The sequence below is a fragment of the Tenrec ecaudatus genome, unplaced genomic scaffold (genome assembly GCF_050624435.1).
Source record: "Tenrec ecaudatus isolate mTenEca1 unplaced genomic scaffold, mTenEca1.hap1 Scaffold_3836, whole genome shotgun sequence".
In the NCBI taxonomy this organism is placed as follows: Eukaryota; Metazoa; Chordata; class Mammalia; order Afrosoricida; family Tenrecidae; genus Tenrec; species Tenrec ecaudatus.
The window spans coordinates 62,390-79,746 of NW_027459206.1; the positions used below are offsets into that span (position 1 = coordinate 62,390).

A 17,357-nucleotide genomic window follows, 5' to 3' on the forward strand; every position below is an offset into this window, starting at 1 on the left:
TTTATAAAGTCGCTAAGAGTAAGCACTGACTCAACAGCACCTACCAACGTCTCTAATGCAGTGAGGGGCAGAAAACTGAAAGTAATTTGGAAATAAATATAATTGCCTAAATTAGCAATATACTATCTTACTGCATATTATTTTATCTTTATTTAGAAGTGTTAAAATGATTTAAAATTCAATAAATCTGCCATTTCTAATTATGATAAAACCTATGGGGATAACACACCCGAGGACAAGTGTAAGAAATAAATATAAAGGCTATAATGAAATAAGGAGAAGTGGTGACACAGTGGATTTGGGTTGGGCTGCTAACTGCAAGCTCAGCAGGTAGTAGAGCACTACAGCCTCGCAACCCACAGAGCCCGTTGTGCTCTACCCTGCAGGACTGAGATGACAGAGGATGGACTCAAGGGCAGGGAGTTGGTGTTTTGGTATAAATAATAGTAAATCATCAATGATTCCCTTATTGAATCCAATAAATATTCCCATGTAACAAGGAAGAATAAATGAACTTGCATCGGAGGAAATACAAATAAATTCTTTATGCTCCTGATGAGACATTTTTGCATTCTCAAGAGAAAAACTAAGTAAACCATGGACTCAAGAGTTTGTACTATACTAAGATCACTGAATCCAAAGATAATCAGCATATTGTTTTTCTAGATATTAGGGTGGAAATATTTCCAAATGTTTCAACTTTTAAATTTTAGTTACAATTCAATCCATTATCAATCAATTTGGTAACAGAAATTTAATGAAATCATCAGAATGGTATTTAAATTTATTTGGGATCATTATAGATGAAAAATAAATATAGCTAACGTATATTCTTGACCATACTCTGAAGTACAACACCGTGTTTGATGCCTTCTGACAACTATAAATGCAGTAACATTAGATATGATCTGTCTTTGTTGCATCTACTTCTCAATTGACTGTTTTATTGTGTGTGGGTTTTTTTGTGTCCTTTCATTTCATACAGTATGTGATGGTATCTCACTGTTTAACCTTACACTCTAATGACAAGTAATGCTTATTTGTTATATATGATGCTTATGTTTCCTAAGAAAGTCAGATTATTTGTGTTTTTGTAGTCCTTCCAGGATGAGGCTTTAAAATCAAGTCCTGTTTTCAATATTTTATATCTTCCTTATTATAGATTTCCTTCTAGTTCCCAGTTTAGGTCGGTACCTTCAGTGATGATGCCTCTCTCTGTGCCTGATATAACAGATCACAGGGAAAAACTAAGAAGAGCTTCCACCCCGTGGAACACATGGTCTAGAACAGACTCAGTAAGAGATTGACAGTACAACTGGGGGATTTATTGGGGTGGGCATCTGGAGGATCCTTGAGCAAAATCCGTGAAAGGCAGGGTTCAGACTCCATGCCGCTGTCTCTCAACATCAATGAGGACTCACCTATGAAAGTGGACAGAGACATCCTTCCTGAGCAGACAGCCCCCAGCACTCCTCTCAGACACCACACCCAGGATTCTGCCCAGCAGGACAGTGAGGGTTTGCATCTCTGGGCTCCCGCTGCGTCACAGAAATCTGGGAGCTTCCACTAGCCTTTCAGCTGGCCACTTCCCAGTGTGCATCTAGTGGAACAGAGTGTGTTGGTGACTGCAGATGGATTCCATCCATTTTTGACCCCCAAAATTCAATAAATACAAATAACAATTTTAAAATAAAAGCTACATAGTCATCAGTAACCAGAAAATGTGTAACGGATAAATAATAAAGACTATATATAAATGAAATCATCACAATGCATGTGATATGATTAAAGTTAACCTTAATGATTTTAAATGATATAGAACAGCTTTTAGCAATAATCCACACCAACTTTCATTATAAGAAAGAAATAAATGACAATCTATCCAAGGAAAGAGAGGTAAAAATAAAATTGTCACCCTTTATGGTATATGATTAAAGTTTACCCTAGTGCTTCTAAATGAGACCTCAGCAGCTTTCAGCATGAAAGCCATGTTTCCTACATAACTTGGATTCATCCTTCTGAATAACCTGGGAGGAAGCAGCCTACCATCCCACGTGCCCATCTTGGATTCCTCTAGCCCTCACCTACTTGAGTCAAGAGAGTGGTCCAGACTGATATCTGAGCCTTGACAGCCCCTACAACTGTGAATTGAAAAGGTGAGAAGTGTGACTAGAATTTTTCCTAAACATTTCTGGCACGGTGTAAGGGTGGCGGGATGGGACTAAAAGTGAGGCTTTCTTCTTTAGTAAAGGGCACAGTCTCTGAAACTCACAGGGAAGCACTGATTCAATAACATTCAGTGACTAAGGGTGCTGGGGCCAAGATATCAGAGGATGGAGGTCACCCACCCAGTTGGCCCTTCCTGAGGTCTGAGCAGATGCAGCTTACCCTTCATGGGTCAGGATTCCTTTTGGAGTAGATTCGTCAGAATGAGCACAGGGACCCACTCAGCATCTTGGAGCTTCCCATCCAGAGTTATGTTGCAACATGAGGCTTCATCCATTGCCCCTCTGGAGCGGCTGTCCATAGAATTCTCCCACCGTTGTTCATGGCAGCTGTTGCCTGGAGATAGAGGGAGACAGTGAAAGTCATGGTGGAGTCCTGGCTCTTCATCTCGCTTTCCCTGGTTGTTCTAGTGACAATCTCACAGGACATCTTTTGCATGTGAAAGACAGTTGTCTTCATATTCTAAGTTTCCAGAGCTTTTCAAGAACATTTGATATTTGGTTGTTTTTATTTTACAGTGTCTCATGTTTGTCTGAAAATTTTGCCTCAGTGTTTTTAAAGGTTTTTTTTTTTTTTTCAAAAGTCAGCCACCAGGCCTATCTGTTAAAGTGTCTCTGAGGAGAAATGAAACATCTTCTCAGCTGCTAAACATTGGAACTCTTTGTGTTGTTAGGGGTTCCAAGTTTAATCTCACATTTATTCAAGAGGGAAATTGACACATTGTGATGTATTTATTTTGGAGGATTTAAAGAATTTTTTAAATTATGGTAAATTCTCCCTTTTAAGCTTCTTGGGTTTGCATTTGTATTTGTTTTGTTTCACTTTCTATTAAAAATCTCTGACATTTAAGGAAAAGGCATTGCTTTTAGAATGCTGTTGTTGGTGTTGCTGAGATGACTGCAAGGTGTGACATAAGTGTGGATCAACTACAAGTCCGGAGAGATAACATAGAGCTAAATAAGAGACTGTCACAGTATTTTCACATTAGAATAGAGGCGTCTAACCTACTAAGAATTGTGTAGGGAGATTTGCATTCTGGTGGTGAGAATAATTTTTTATATAATTCATGAATTCTATTTATGAATCATAAAATGTCTGTCATTGTAAAGATGTTTTAGGCTGTTCTTGTTGTTAAGAGATATGGAATTGGTCCAGAATCCTACATACCCTCAGCACTGACTCATAGTTAGCCTATATGAAAATGGAGGAAATACTGGAAAATCCAGGGACATCCTCAAAATTGTAATGTTGAAATGAAATGCTGCAGTTATCATATCACTCTAGCTTAATGAGTTGATTATACTAAGAAAGTGTTTATACTACTCACTGCTATAACATATTTGATGTAATCATTCAAATTGTTAATTTGGTCTTCAAATATCCAATTCTTTATAGGTCATTGTCTTCCTTGAAAAATGCTGACAGAGACCTGCTCTGATCTGCCTTTCAATATGTTGATCTTACTTACAAGACATGCCCACATCTTCCTTGAAAGACATCGATTATCTGACTTGTAAGATGGTGACAGAAGACCAGATAAAAGTCTTTCTTGCAAGATGTTACTAAGCTTCCTTGCAAGATGCTGGGAAAATATTCTCTTATCTGTCTTACAAGATGTCGCTGATACTCTTTAAAAGGTGCTGATAGAAGACCTGGTCTGAGCTTCACTGATCTTTTTTGGAAGATGCTGATAGAGTACTGCTCTGATCTTCCTGGCAAGATGTTGCTGTTCTTCCTTGCAAATTGCGAGAGAAGACCTGTTCTGATCTGCCTTGCAAGATTTAGCTGAACTTCCTTGCAAGAAATTGATTGAGACCTGCAATGATCTTCCTTACAAGATATCACTGGTCTTCCTTAATGGGTGCTGATGGAAGACTTGCTCTGGTCTTCCTTGCCAAGATGTTGCTGATCTGCTTTGCAATATAGAAGACCTACAATGATCTTCTGTACAAGATGCTGCTGGTCTTCTTCAAAGAAGCTCTTAGAAGATCTGCTCTGGTCATTCTTTTTTTTTTTTCTTCTTCTTTTTTTACATTTTATTAGGGGCTCATACAACTCTTATCACAATCCATACATATACACATATCAATTGTAGAGAGCACATCCGTACATTCTTTGCCCTAATCATTTTCAAAGCATTTGCTCTCCACTTAAGCCCTTTGCATCAGGTCCTCTTTTTCCCCTCCCTCCGTGCTCCCTCCTCCCTCATTAGCCTTTGATAATTTATAGATTGTTATTTTGTCATATCTTGCCCTATCCAGAGTCTCCCTTTCCCCCCTTCTCTGCTGTCCCTCTCCCAGGGAGGAGGTCACATGTGGATCCTTATAATCAGTTCCTCCTTTCCAACCCACTCACCCTCCACTCTCCCAGCATTGCCTCTCATACCCCTGGTCCTGAAGTTATCGTCCACCCTGGATTCCCTGTGCCTCCAGCTCCCATATGCACCGGTGTACAACCTCTGCCCTATCCAGTCCTGCAAGGTAGATTTCGGATCATGGTAGTTGGGGGGAGGAAGCATCCAGGATCTCGGTGAAAGCTGTTTTCTTCACCAGTACTACCTCGCACCCTGACTGACCCATTTCCTCTCCTAAACCCCTCTATGAGGGGATCTCCAGTGGCCGACACTTGGGCCTTGGGTCTCCACTCTGCACTTCCGCTTCATTCACTATGGTATACACACACTCACACACACACACACACACACACACACACATATATACACACACATATATTCTTTTCTTTTTTCTTGCATTATGCCTTATACCTGGTCCCTTTGGCACCTCGTGATCGCACAGGCTGGTGTGTTCTTCTTTGTTGGCTTTGTTGCTTGTGAGCTAGATGGCCGCTTGTTTATCTTCAAGCCTTTAAGACCCCAGACAATATATCTTTTGATAGCCAGGCACCATCAGCTTTCTTCACCACATTTACTTGTTCACCCACTTTGGCTTCAGCAGTTGTGTCGGGAGGGTAAGCATGGTAGAGTGCCAATTTAATAAAACAAAGTAGTCATGCATTGAGGGAGTGCCTGAGTAGAGCCCCAAGGTCCTTCCGCCACCTTAATACTAAACCTATAAATATAGGCACATAGATCTATTTCCATATATATATATATATATATATATATATATATATATATATATATATATATATGTATATATATATATTTGCATGTACATGTCTTTGTGTAGACCTCCATAAATGCCCCTTGACTCCTAGCTCTTTCCTCCATCTCCCTTGACTTCCCTCCTGCCCTACTACCATGCTCCGTCCCCACCTAGGCTACAGCTATACCTTTTCTCTACGCAACCTTACCCTTGCTCATTCCCCACCAGGCCTGCCACTCTCCCCTCACTACCATTTTGGGTCCCATGTTGATCCCTTGTCCCTGTATTTGTTAACACCACTTCCTTACCCCTCTACCTCCCCAACTTTCCTAATAGTTTGAGCAAATTTTAAATCAAAATTTTTATTTTATGCAAAAGGGGCATAGGCGAAAAGCTCGTGTATACAAACATTCCTGTGGCGAGGTCCAGGTAGTATGGCAGGGGCCAGCCCAAATTTAGGGATACATATGGAAACGAATTCAAAATGAGGGAGCAAAAAGGAAAAAGAAAAAAAGACATGAGATGCAGGACAACAGGGTACTAACCACCCAAGGGGAGGGTATAGTTTATCTCCACAGGGAAAGAGGGGCCAGAGTTCAGCCGGTGCAACATGACATGAATGAAACATACTAGCATGAAGAAGGGAACCAATAGAGAGGTTTGAGGGGCTGACCACAATCCCAACTACGTGGATAGTCTCCCCTCCGCCCAGAAGAATGTACTTCAGAGGACCACACTGAAACTACAGCTCAGGGAGAGGGACATGTCTGATCAGAGCACACAGGTGCAAAGGAAGGGGGTGGAAGAGAGAGGGGGGCACATGCTGGGGCACATGCTGGGCCACCAAGCCCTGAGGACGATATCCCAGCTCAGAACAGTCAATACAGAGAGAGGACTATAGGGCTGGCCCCACTACAAAGCACGACATCCCTCACTGACCCATAGCACTATGGGGAACAACACTGGAGACACTGGGAATTGTGTCCAATCTGACCCCACGACACCGAGGCAAAACACTAAAGGTGTGTGACAGAACAGCAAGGGGAGCAGAGCATTGAGTCCCAAGGGAATATGAAAAATAAACTTTGGGGCCAGAGAGTGGCACCTCATCACACTCCACCAGAAAACACTCCTAAAGGTCAACAAACAGACTTTGAACTATTACAGCAGTGGTTCTCAAACTTCCTAATGCCAGGAACCTCTAATAGAGTTTCTCATGTTGTGGTGACCCCCCCAGCCATAGAATTATTTTTGTTGCTACTTCATAACTGTAATTTTGCTACTGTTATAAATCAGGCAACTCCTGTGAAAGTGTCATTCGATCCCCCCCAAAGGGGTCACGACCCACAAGTTGAGAACTGCTGATTCATAGGCTTTTCTTTTTGTTGTTGTTTTGTTTCTTTTGTTGCTTTTTTTTTTTGCTGTATTATTTTTTGTGCATATTATTATCTCTGTGGGTCTATCCAGATAAGTTAGGCGGGACAAAGAATCTGGAGGAAAAACAATGGAATCGGCAGTTCCAGGATTATCTGGGAGAGGGGGAGTAGGGGAAAGGAAGTATGTGTTTACAAACCCAGGGGCATAGGAACAACAAATGATCCAAAATCAATGGCAAGGAGGGAGTGGGAGACCAGGTAGGGCTTGAAAAAGGGCAAAGTAACTAAGAGGAATTACTGAACCCCAAATGAAGGCTGAGAATGAGAGTGGGACATGAGGAAAGGAATAGGAAATAGAGGCAAGAACTAGGAGGCAAAGGGCATTTATAGACGGCTAAATACAGGCATGTATATATATAAATATATTTATATATGATGATGTGCATATATTTATAGGTTTAGTATTAAGGTAGCAGATGGACATTGGGCCTCTACTCAAGTACTCCCTCAAAGCCAGAACACTTTGTTCTATTAATCTGGCATTCCATGATGCTTGCCTTCCTGACAGGATTGCTGAAGACAAAGCGGTATATAAGCAAATGTGGTAAAGAAAGCTTAAGATGACCGGGTATCAAAAGATAAAACATCTGGGTCTCAAAGGCTTGAAGATAAACAAGCTGCCATCTAGCTCAGAAGCAATAAAGCCCACATGGAAGAAGCACACCGGCCTGTGTGAACACAAGCTTTCAGTGGAATTAGGTATCAGGAATCAAAGAGGAAAAATCATATCATTGTGAATGAGGGGGAGTTCAGTGTGGAGACCCAAGACCCATCTGTAGGCAACTGGACATCCCCTTACAGAAGGGTTATGGGGAGGAAAGCAGCCAGTCAGTGTGCAATATACCACTGAAGAAACATACAACTTTCATCCAGCTCTTTGTTCTTCCTCCCCCCTACTACCATGATCCCAAAGCTACCTTTGAAATCTGGCTAGACCAGAGGATGTACACTGGTACAGATAAGAACTGGAATCACAGGGAATCCAGGAGAGATAAACCCATCAGGACAAATAATGAGAGTAGTGATACCATAAGGATAAGGGGAAAGTGGGATAAAAAGAGGGAACCAATGACAATCATATGGGTCTGGGTCTCCACTCCTAACTCCCCATCATTCACAATGATATGATTTTTCCCCTTGGCATCAGCTGTTCATTTTTTCCCTCTCTCCCTGCTCCCCCCTCCCTCATGAGCCCTTGATAATTTATAAATTATTATTTTATCTTCTCTTACACTGCCCAGTGTCTCCCTTCACCTACTTTTCTGTTGCCCATCCCCCAGAGATAAGGTTATATGTAGATCTTTGTGATAGCTTTCCCCTTTCTACCTCCCCTTCCCTCCCGGAATTGCCATTCTCTCCATTGGTCCTGAGGGGTTCATCTGTCCTGGATTCCCTGTGTTTATAGTTCAAATCTGCACTGCTGTGCATCCTGTGGTCTAACCAGGTTTTCAAGTTAGAATTGGGATCATGATAATGGGGTGAGAGGAAGTGTTTAAGAACTAGAAGAAGGTTGTGAGTTTCATTATTGCTACAGTGGAAAAAAAGGTTTTTATTTTATTTGGATCCATAATCCGTGGCAAAAACTATCAATAAATCCAAAAACATATTTTTTGGAGAAAATCTTCTATAAAGGATCCACTTGAAGTGTTGAAATCAACATGGGGAGCTTGGCTCAAGTCAGACCATGGTATATTCATTACAACATATCAATTTTTTAAAAGTGGACAATGAGTAAAATTATATATTAATTTATTTTATTTTTTATTTGTGCAGAATATTGAATATACCACAGACAGGAAGAAGAATAAAAAAATTATCTTGGAAGGAGCACTAATGAAACATTTGGCTGCTAACTGCTCAGTCAGTAATTTGAAACTTCCAGCCACTTCACTGGAGAAAAATAAGGCTTTCTATTCCCACACATAGTTCCAGTGTAAGAAACCCACTGGGACAGCTCCACCCTCTCCTATTAGGCTGTTATGAATTTCAGTCCTCTCTATCACAGTGAGTTTGTACTTTTTTGTTTTTAGTCTCTTCGAAGAAGTTCAGGAAAAAATGTCATTAAAATCAAAGACGTTGAGGTATCATTCCCTCAGACATGAGACATATTACAGGAATGGAATAGTCCAGAGAAAAAAAACATGGTTGTTTTTTTTAAGTTTAACCAAAAAATAGAACCACATTCAATGGCTGTATTTTAACCATAGGGTGTAGTTTAACAATACAGGGGCTAATTGTGGCAGGCATTGTGGAAATAGTGAAAGACTAGGCAGGATTTCCTTCTGTTGTGCAAAGGGTCATTACGAATGAGGAGTGTGTCTACCAGTCTAAGTATCACCATCAATAAAAAGTAATTCCCACATATTGACCAACTGGATACATTGCCATCAGATTCATTCTGTTAATGAAGTCCTGAGACTATTACATTTCTAAACCGTGAAAGAGCTCAATATCCCATTTTTAGAAACCTATAGAAATGTTTCACTGCATGAAGTGAATAAAGAAAACTGTAGGGCTGAAGAAATTCTGACACTAGACAATCGGATAACCCATGTCCTCTGGTAGAGCTTTATATCCAGACTCTACACAGGAAGTTCTGATGCCCATCCCAATGAACCAAGTCCCAAACTATGAGGTTGACGCCTTACATAACCAGGCCTAAATCACATAAGGAAGATCATCCCAGTAATCCAGTGGATTATACCATATATACATTTGATAGCAATAGCTATCACGAAGCTTTATGAAGTCCCGTCTTTGTTCCCCTCCCCTGCCATGCTCTTACATTATAGACAACCCTCAGCTATTGGACATAGTGTTCCCAACAAGTCCTATCTAACCTTTATCTGGATAATGAAAATACCCTAGGCATCTTTAATACCATTTTGAAGCTCAAGCTTCTTGAAGTCAAATTGATGCATTCTTTACATGCAAGAAGCAGAAGTCTAGAAAGTTTGGAGTTGGTTGAATGAACTTGGTTCACACACCAGCCAAATGTTGAAATCTTCCCTTGTCATGCATAAACGTGAAAGATAGTATTCCCAGGTTTTAGCTCCCTCAACTGGACGATATTTCTCTCTGGCAAATCTGTGACCTGAAACTTAGCAGTAGATAATATTGAGTAGGGCAAGTCAGTGTCTTGGCCTGTACTTCTTACCCTAAGTGCTTCCTTGTGGCCTCAAAACCATGCTCCAATCTGAGTGTTTGCATTAAATAGAGGACCCCCTCTAAATTTAGGGTACTCTCCTCTTTTCTTCAGCCCCCTTAGTTGACATTCATGTCAGACAGGAGATATTTCTTTATCTCAGAGGATGAATGGATTCCAGGTCTTCCCAAAATGAAAACAGTGAATCTGAAGTACTGTATAGACTTGGGAGGTAAATGCTTAGGTTGAGTATAGATCTACATTGTTAAAGGTTGTCCTACAGCATTAAACCACACAGATGAATTTGATATTACCTTAGGTGATTTTTCAGGCACAACATATTATTTCAGTCCAAGTCAATGAACTCACTGTGTCAATTGTTTTTGTGCCATTAAAACACTAGTATTGTGCTTTAAAAATAATTTAGAAAAGTGTGATATGTGATCAATGGTTTTGTTGCTGCTGTTATTTATTGTGGACTGTTTCTAGTAACAATTATTTCTCTTTTTAAAAACCATTTTATTGGTGGCTCATACAATTCTCACAATCCATACATACATCCATTTGTCAAGCACATTTGTACATGTGTTGCCATCATAATTCTCAAAACATTTGCTTTCTACTTGAACCCTTTGCATCAGCTCTTCAGTTTTCCCCCTCCCTCCCGTTTCCTCCCTCACTAAAGAACTCTTGATAATTTCGAAATTATTATTGCTTTGTCATATCTTACACTGTCTGACGTCTCCCTTCTCCCACTTTTCTGTTGTCCATCCCCCAGGGAGGAAGTTATATGTAGAGACTTATAATCAGTTGCCCATTTAGAATTATTTCTTTCCATTTATGTTTTAGTTTATTTTTATACTTCATTATCTGAATATAACACAAACAACCCCTTGCTTTCCAGAACTTGGAAAGATTTTTTAGAGGTGAACAACAATAAATAAAATGAAATAAAGCAGGAAATACTAGGGGGACTTGGCTAAGGCAGAGACAACCTTAACAAGAACAAAAGCCCAGAGGGAGGTGTATTTTCTAGTCTCTACAGCTCTTGTGTTTAAGGATGCCCAATGTTATGGCTTTTGTGAAAGACAGCACATTACCAATAAGGAATGACAAGGTGTAGGTAGACAGATGACACTAAGAGTCAAGGTGAATGAGGGAAGAAGCTTAAAAGTACATGAGATGAAGGAAGGTAATGGCTGATGCAGTCACTCTCTTCCTGCCTGTGGAGGAGAAATGCAAAGCCCTAGACTGTAGGCGCAAGGTGCACAGCAGCACGGGGGAACTCCAGGGTGAGGTCTTGTGACTAGCTTTCAGAGGGTCTCTGCAAGCCTGGGGTTATGACCACTTTTAGACAGCAGATGAAGCAACAGCAATCTAGTTGAGAGGAATTACTAATAGGTGGAAGAAGGACAAGCATGATGGTAGGGTAAGGAGGAAGGTAAAAGGAAACAGAAGAAAGATCTAGGAAGCAAAGCTATGGATAGTGGTATAAGCATAGGTCTGTGCATATGTAAATACATTAATTCTGAAAACAGAGATCTTGACCTACATGCATATATTTATAAGGCAATACACTAAGATAGTAGATGGACTTTGGGACTCTGCTCAAGCCCTCCCTCAATGCAAGAACACTTTGTTCTAACAACCTGACCTTCTTTGATGCTCACCATACCAGCATGATCACTGAAGACAAAATGGGTACGTAAGCAAATGTGGTGAAGGAGAATAGTGCCTGGCTATCAAAATATATACTATCTGAGGTTTTAAAGGCTTGAAGTTTAAAAGAGGCTATCTAGTAGAGAAGCAATGGACCCACATGGAAGAAGCTCATCATCCTGTGTGATCATGAGGTGTCAAAGAGATAGGGTAATAGGCTTCATAAGACCACAAAGAAGCAAGCAAAACCCCCCAACACATTGCTGAGAATGAGGGGGGTTGTAGTAGAGACGTCACCTCTATCTGTAAACAATGGGACATCCCCTTACAGAAGGGTCACACTGAAAGGATGAGTCAACCTGGGGGCAGGATAACACTGATGAAACACAAATATTATTAGGTTCCTTGAGGCTTCCTCACACCCCACTATCATGACTCCAATTCTGCCTTTCCCTGTGGGCTAGACTGGAGCATGTGCACAGGTACAGAAAAGAGATAAGAGTTCACAACATACCGAATCTAGGAACAGGAATGGGAGTATTGATACCAGTCGGGGAAGCGAAAGGCAGGGAGGGGAGGGGAGGAAGGGGGAGCCAATCACAATGACAGACACATAACCACACACACACACCCCGGGGAAAAACACACAAAACATGGGGGAAGAGAGATAGCAGTCAGTGCAAGATACAAAAATAACAATAATTTAATATTTATCAAGGGGTGACAAGAGTGGGGGGAGAGGAAGAGAGGGGATAAAAGGAGCTGATACCAAGGTCTCAATGGAAAGTAAATGTTTAGAAATGAATGATGGAAATATATGTACAAATATTCTTGATACAATTGAATTGTGGATTGTTACAAGTCCCCAATAAAATTATCTTTTTAAAAAAGCACATGAAATGGATTAAGGAAAGAGATGACTTATCATCCATTCTGTCATCTTGGACTAGAGCATGGGTTTCAAGCTCTCTAAGTAATGTTGACAGAGGGAAAACGACACAAACAAGGAGACGGCTTATTGTCTTGGGTTCTAGGATATCCCATCCATAGTCTTGGTCTTCTAGGGAGACTGGATTAGCTAGTGTCTGGGCTGGAGTTTGTGAAACATGCTTAACCAGGAACTTGGAGCGAGGAAAACAAAATGAGTGTGGTGGGGAGAGGCTGTGCTTTGATAAAGGAGAGCAGCATTAGTCTGAGTGGCTAGTTGGACATCATTGGCACAGCCCTTTTGTAACCCCCAGGGTGTTTCTGAAGGCAGAGGGGTGTGAGGTTGCAGTCCTAGGATAAAGGGTAAGGTTTAGGGCCCCTCTAAAACTGATCTGCAAGTCATGGTAATAAACAGATGCACAATTTTTTAGACTCTCTTATGCCCAGTCACCATGCATTTCTGGAATCTCCACGTCATCATTCCTCTAGGTCTTAGGGACAGCCTTCCAGCTCAGGGCTCTGAGACAGGTTGGTTTCAGAGGAAGGTGGGCTTCCAGCTCCCTCCTTGATCAATATTCTTAATCTAAGCTTGACTAAGTATTAACTTCTTCTGGAAAGACTGTCAGCTTATGGAAAATTACAAAAGAACTAAAAGGTGATAATAAGTTCAATAGATCAATAGATGCATTATACTGGATAAATCTGCCTAACAAAGCCTCTTTAGAGTGTTGAAAAACAATGATGTTACTTTGAGGACTAGGTTTATCTGACCCAAACCATGGCATTGCCGATTACCGCATATGCATATATAAGTGGGACATTGAATAAGGGAGAAATAAGAAGAATGAATGTGGTTGAATTATAGTGCATGGGCATTCAAATAGGCAAACAAATCTGTTTTGGCAGAAGTAAGGTCAGGGTGCTAGTTAGAGGGTAGGAAGTGAGAGCTCACATTAAATACTTTGGACATGTTGTCAGAAGTGACCAGTCCGTGGAGAAGGATGTTTTTTTTTTTTTTTTTGGTAAATTAGAGGGGCAGTGACAAATAGGAATCCCTCGACTACATGGATTGACACAGTGACTGAAGCAATGGGTTCATCCTAAACTGTGAGGATGCTGCAGGGGTGGGCAGAGTTTCATTCCCTTGTGCACAAGGTCCCTGTAAGATAGAATGGACACCATCAGAACTATCAACAACAAGAGCCTCAGAAATTACTAATCAACACCCAAGGCGTGCACAAAATGCTAAATAGTTATGTTTACAAAAGTTATTTCCATGCTATCAAATGCACAAAAGCTCAGGAGACATTCACTGGAATTTAAGTTCTAGTTTAAAAGAAGGAATGGGCCCTGCCCACTCACTGCGTTCTTCCCTCTGCCTTCCTTCCCCGCTGCGGGACGCCTCCTCGTACAGCCGGGAGCCCGGAGCCCGGAGCCATGGCCTCGGGCAACACCCTCTACAGCGCCATGGACGGCCCGGAGATGCCAGCCGAGATCGTGGAGCTGTGTGAGATCGAGGTGGAGACCATCCAGGTGGAAACCATCGAGACCACGGTGGTGGGCGAGGAGGACGTGGACTGGGACGATCGCGGAGGCGGGAGCGGCCATGGGCACACCGGCTACCACCACCAGCAGCAGCAGTCCATGATCGCGCTACAGCCGCCGGTCACCGTGGACCCGAGCCAGGTGCACCACCACCAGGAGGCGATCCTGGTGCAGACACGTGAGTTGGTGGTCGGCGCCGAGGAAGGCTTCGAGGGCCAGATCCCGATCCCAGTTCCAGCGCCGGCCAGCATTGGCGAAGAGGACGATGATGACTACATCGGCCTCAAGAGCAGCGGTAGCGACAGCTCTTGTGGGGCGGCGGCACCGGCAGGGGCGATGCGGGCAACAAGAAGTGAGAGCATGAGCAGGTGCAGATCAATCAAGACGCTGGAGGACCAGTTCTCTGTCAACCTATGGTCGTCAGATGAAAAAAAGGTCTTGACCATGAGACTGGCTGGGGAGCAGATCATTGGGGAGAACTCCCCTCCTGACTAATCTGAGTACATGATGGGAAAGATGCTCCCGCCCGGAGGGATCCCCGGCATCAACCTCTTGGACCCCAAACAGCTGGCAGAATTTGCCAGAATGAAGCCAAGAAAAATTCAAGAAGATGATGCTCCGAGAACAATAGCTTGCCCTCACAAAGGTTGCCCAAAGGTGCTCAGGGACAGCTCAGCCAGGAGGAGGCACCTGGACACCCACGGCCCTGCGTCCACCTCTCTGCTGAGTGCGGCAAGGCTTTTGTCGAGAGCTCAAAGCTAAACGACACCAACTGCTTCGCACTGGAGACAAGCCCTTTCAGTATAAGTTTGAAGGCTGTGGGAAGCGGTTTCCCTGGACTTCAATTTGTGCACAGACGTGCAGATCCACGCGGGAGACAGGCCCTAGGTGAACAAGAAGTTTGCTGAGTCTACTGACCTGAAATCTCACATCTTAATACACGCTAAGGCCAAAAACAAGCAGTGAGAAACCGTGAGAAGGTAGCTCCTTCTCAGCTCCAGAAGCCTTTTCCAGAAGTGACTGGCAGACAACGCGCCTCTCCTTTGTAGATTGTTTCCAGGAAAGAATTTTAAAAATGAATCCTACATACCTAAGGGACATGTTTTGATAAAGTAGTAAACATTTTAAAAACACAAACTTTATTAAGATGACATTGTTAAGATACCCTATCTTGCTCCGTAATCTCGTTTCAAAAAAAAATAGTGTTTTTGTAAAGTGTACTCCCAGCAGGCGAACAGTTCATGAACTTCGCATCAAAAGACAGTACTAAAAACGGAACTTCTTTTCACATTTTTATAAATATGGATCTCACCTGTTGCTTACAATTTTTTAATTTTGTATTCTCCAAGTGTGCATATTGTACACTTTTGGGGGATATGCTTAGTAATGCTGTGTGATTTTTCTGGAGGTTGATAACTTTGCTTGTAGTATATTTTCTTTAAAAGAATGGGCAGTTACATGCATACTTCAAAAGTATTTTCCTGTACAAAAAATATTATATAGGTTTTGTTTGCTATCTTAATTTTGGTTGTATTCTTTGATGTCAACACATTTTGTATAATTGTATAGCTGTATTGAATCATGTAGTAGCAAATATTAGATGTGATTTCATGGTGTTAATTTAAACCCATTTTAGTTACCTTTTTTCCTCTCCAAAAAATACTGCCAGATGCTGACGTTGCGTGTGCTCCCTTTGCTTGTTGAGTTACAGAATGTGGTGCTTGGTTGTAGAGTATACTGTACTTTGACTATCAGATGTGCATGCACACCATGTCACAGGGAGGGCGACAATTAAACGGTGGTCCTACAGACAGGAATGGCAGAACGAGCTCTGTAAGCACAGTCTTGTTGTCTTCTGTTGTCCAGAATTATCCTAATTCTTGAGCCTCCCAGAAATTGGAAGCTAAATAAAGCAAGTCAAGTTTTCCTTAAAAAAAAAAAATGGGTTTCTTTTATTTAAAAAAAAAACTAATAAAATAAAGGTGATGCAAAACTCACTGAGAAATTGCTGCCCCTCATTGATTTATAACATTCTTCTGGAGGTGAGCTGTAGGACATTTTCTAAGATCCATACAGCATGTCATATGGCAGAGTATTTTCCCAAACTGGGGCTCTGTTTTGCAGGCATCACACAATGATTAGGTGTTAGTCACTATTTTCCTGGCAAGGGGAGTGTAAATCATGTAGTCCTCTAGAATGAGGAGTCAGCTGGAAGATCAGAGGGTCCAGCCAGTTCCTGGAATCAATGGTAGTTGAATGAGTTTTAGGTTGCTTGCAAGGGCTATAATCAATTGAATTGAAGTAAAATCCCAGGAGAAACTTCTAGCATAAACAGACCATAGATTAAAGCTTAATACGGAGTACTGAGATGGTATGAATAAACACCGCTTTAGTGTTTTGTAGTTTAAGTTCAAGTTATTGAGTGTAGATATAACAATGGTTGTGAGAGGACACTTACCACTACTTCAATACTTTCTTTTTAAAAAATCATTGTATTGGGGGTTCGTACAACTCTTATCACAATCCATATATACATCCACTGTATCAAGCACATTAGTACAGTTGTTGCCATCATCATTCTCAAAACATTTTCTTTCTACTTGAGTCCTTGGTTACCAGTACTTTCTATCAGACCAGTAAATACTCTGACACCAATGTTAGATAATGATACTGCAAGAAAACTGTAACCCAATACTGATAATGGATATACACTAAAATTTCTTTAAAATATTTGGAACAGATTCAGACAACATATTAAAATGATTATATACCACGATGAATTGAAATTTGTCCCAGAGCCCATTTTACATGAGAAAATTAGCACTGTAATAAGCCCATTGACAGAAAAGAGGGTCAGCTGTCTAAGTAGGCACAGAAACAAAATAGGAACATTTAAAAATCAAAGGCATTGGGCCTCTTCTCAAGTCCTCCCTCAATGCAAGCTAATAACCTGGCATTCTGTGATTCTCATCTTCTCAGCAGAATTGCTTGAGTCAAAAAGGGTGTATAAGCAAATGTGAAGAAAGCTGGTGATGCCTGGCTATCAAAAGATATAGAGACTGGAATCTTAAAGGCTTGAAGTTAAACAAGAGGCCGTCTATCTGAGAAGCAGCAATGCCCACATGGAAGAAGCACACCAGTCTGTGTGACCACAAGGTGTTCATGGGATCAGGTATCGGGCATCAGAATACCCCAAACAAAAAATCATATCAATGGGAACAAAGGGTGTCAGATTGGAGACCCAAAGTCCATCTGTAAACAATTGAACATCCTCTCACAGAAGGGTCACAAGGAAAGGATGAGCCACCCAGGGTA

At 41.5% G+C, this 17,357-nt stretch overlaps 1 pseudogene; it reads left to right on the forward strand.

The window, feature by feature from the left end:
* Positions 1-13,934: 13,934 nt before the first annotated feature.
* On the forward strand, positions 13,935-15,008 carry LOC142436537 (transcription factor YY2-like; annotated as a pseudogene).
* The last annotated feature ends 2,349 nt before the right edge of the window (positions 15,009-17,357 follow it).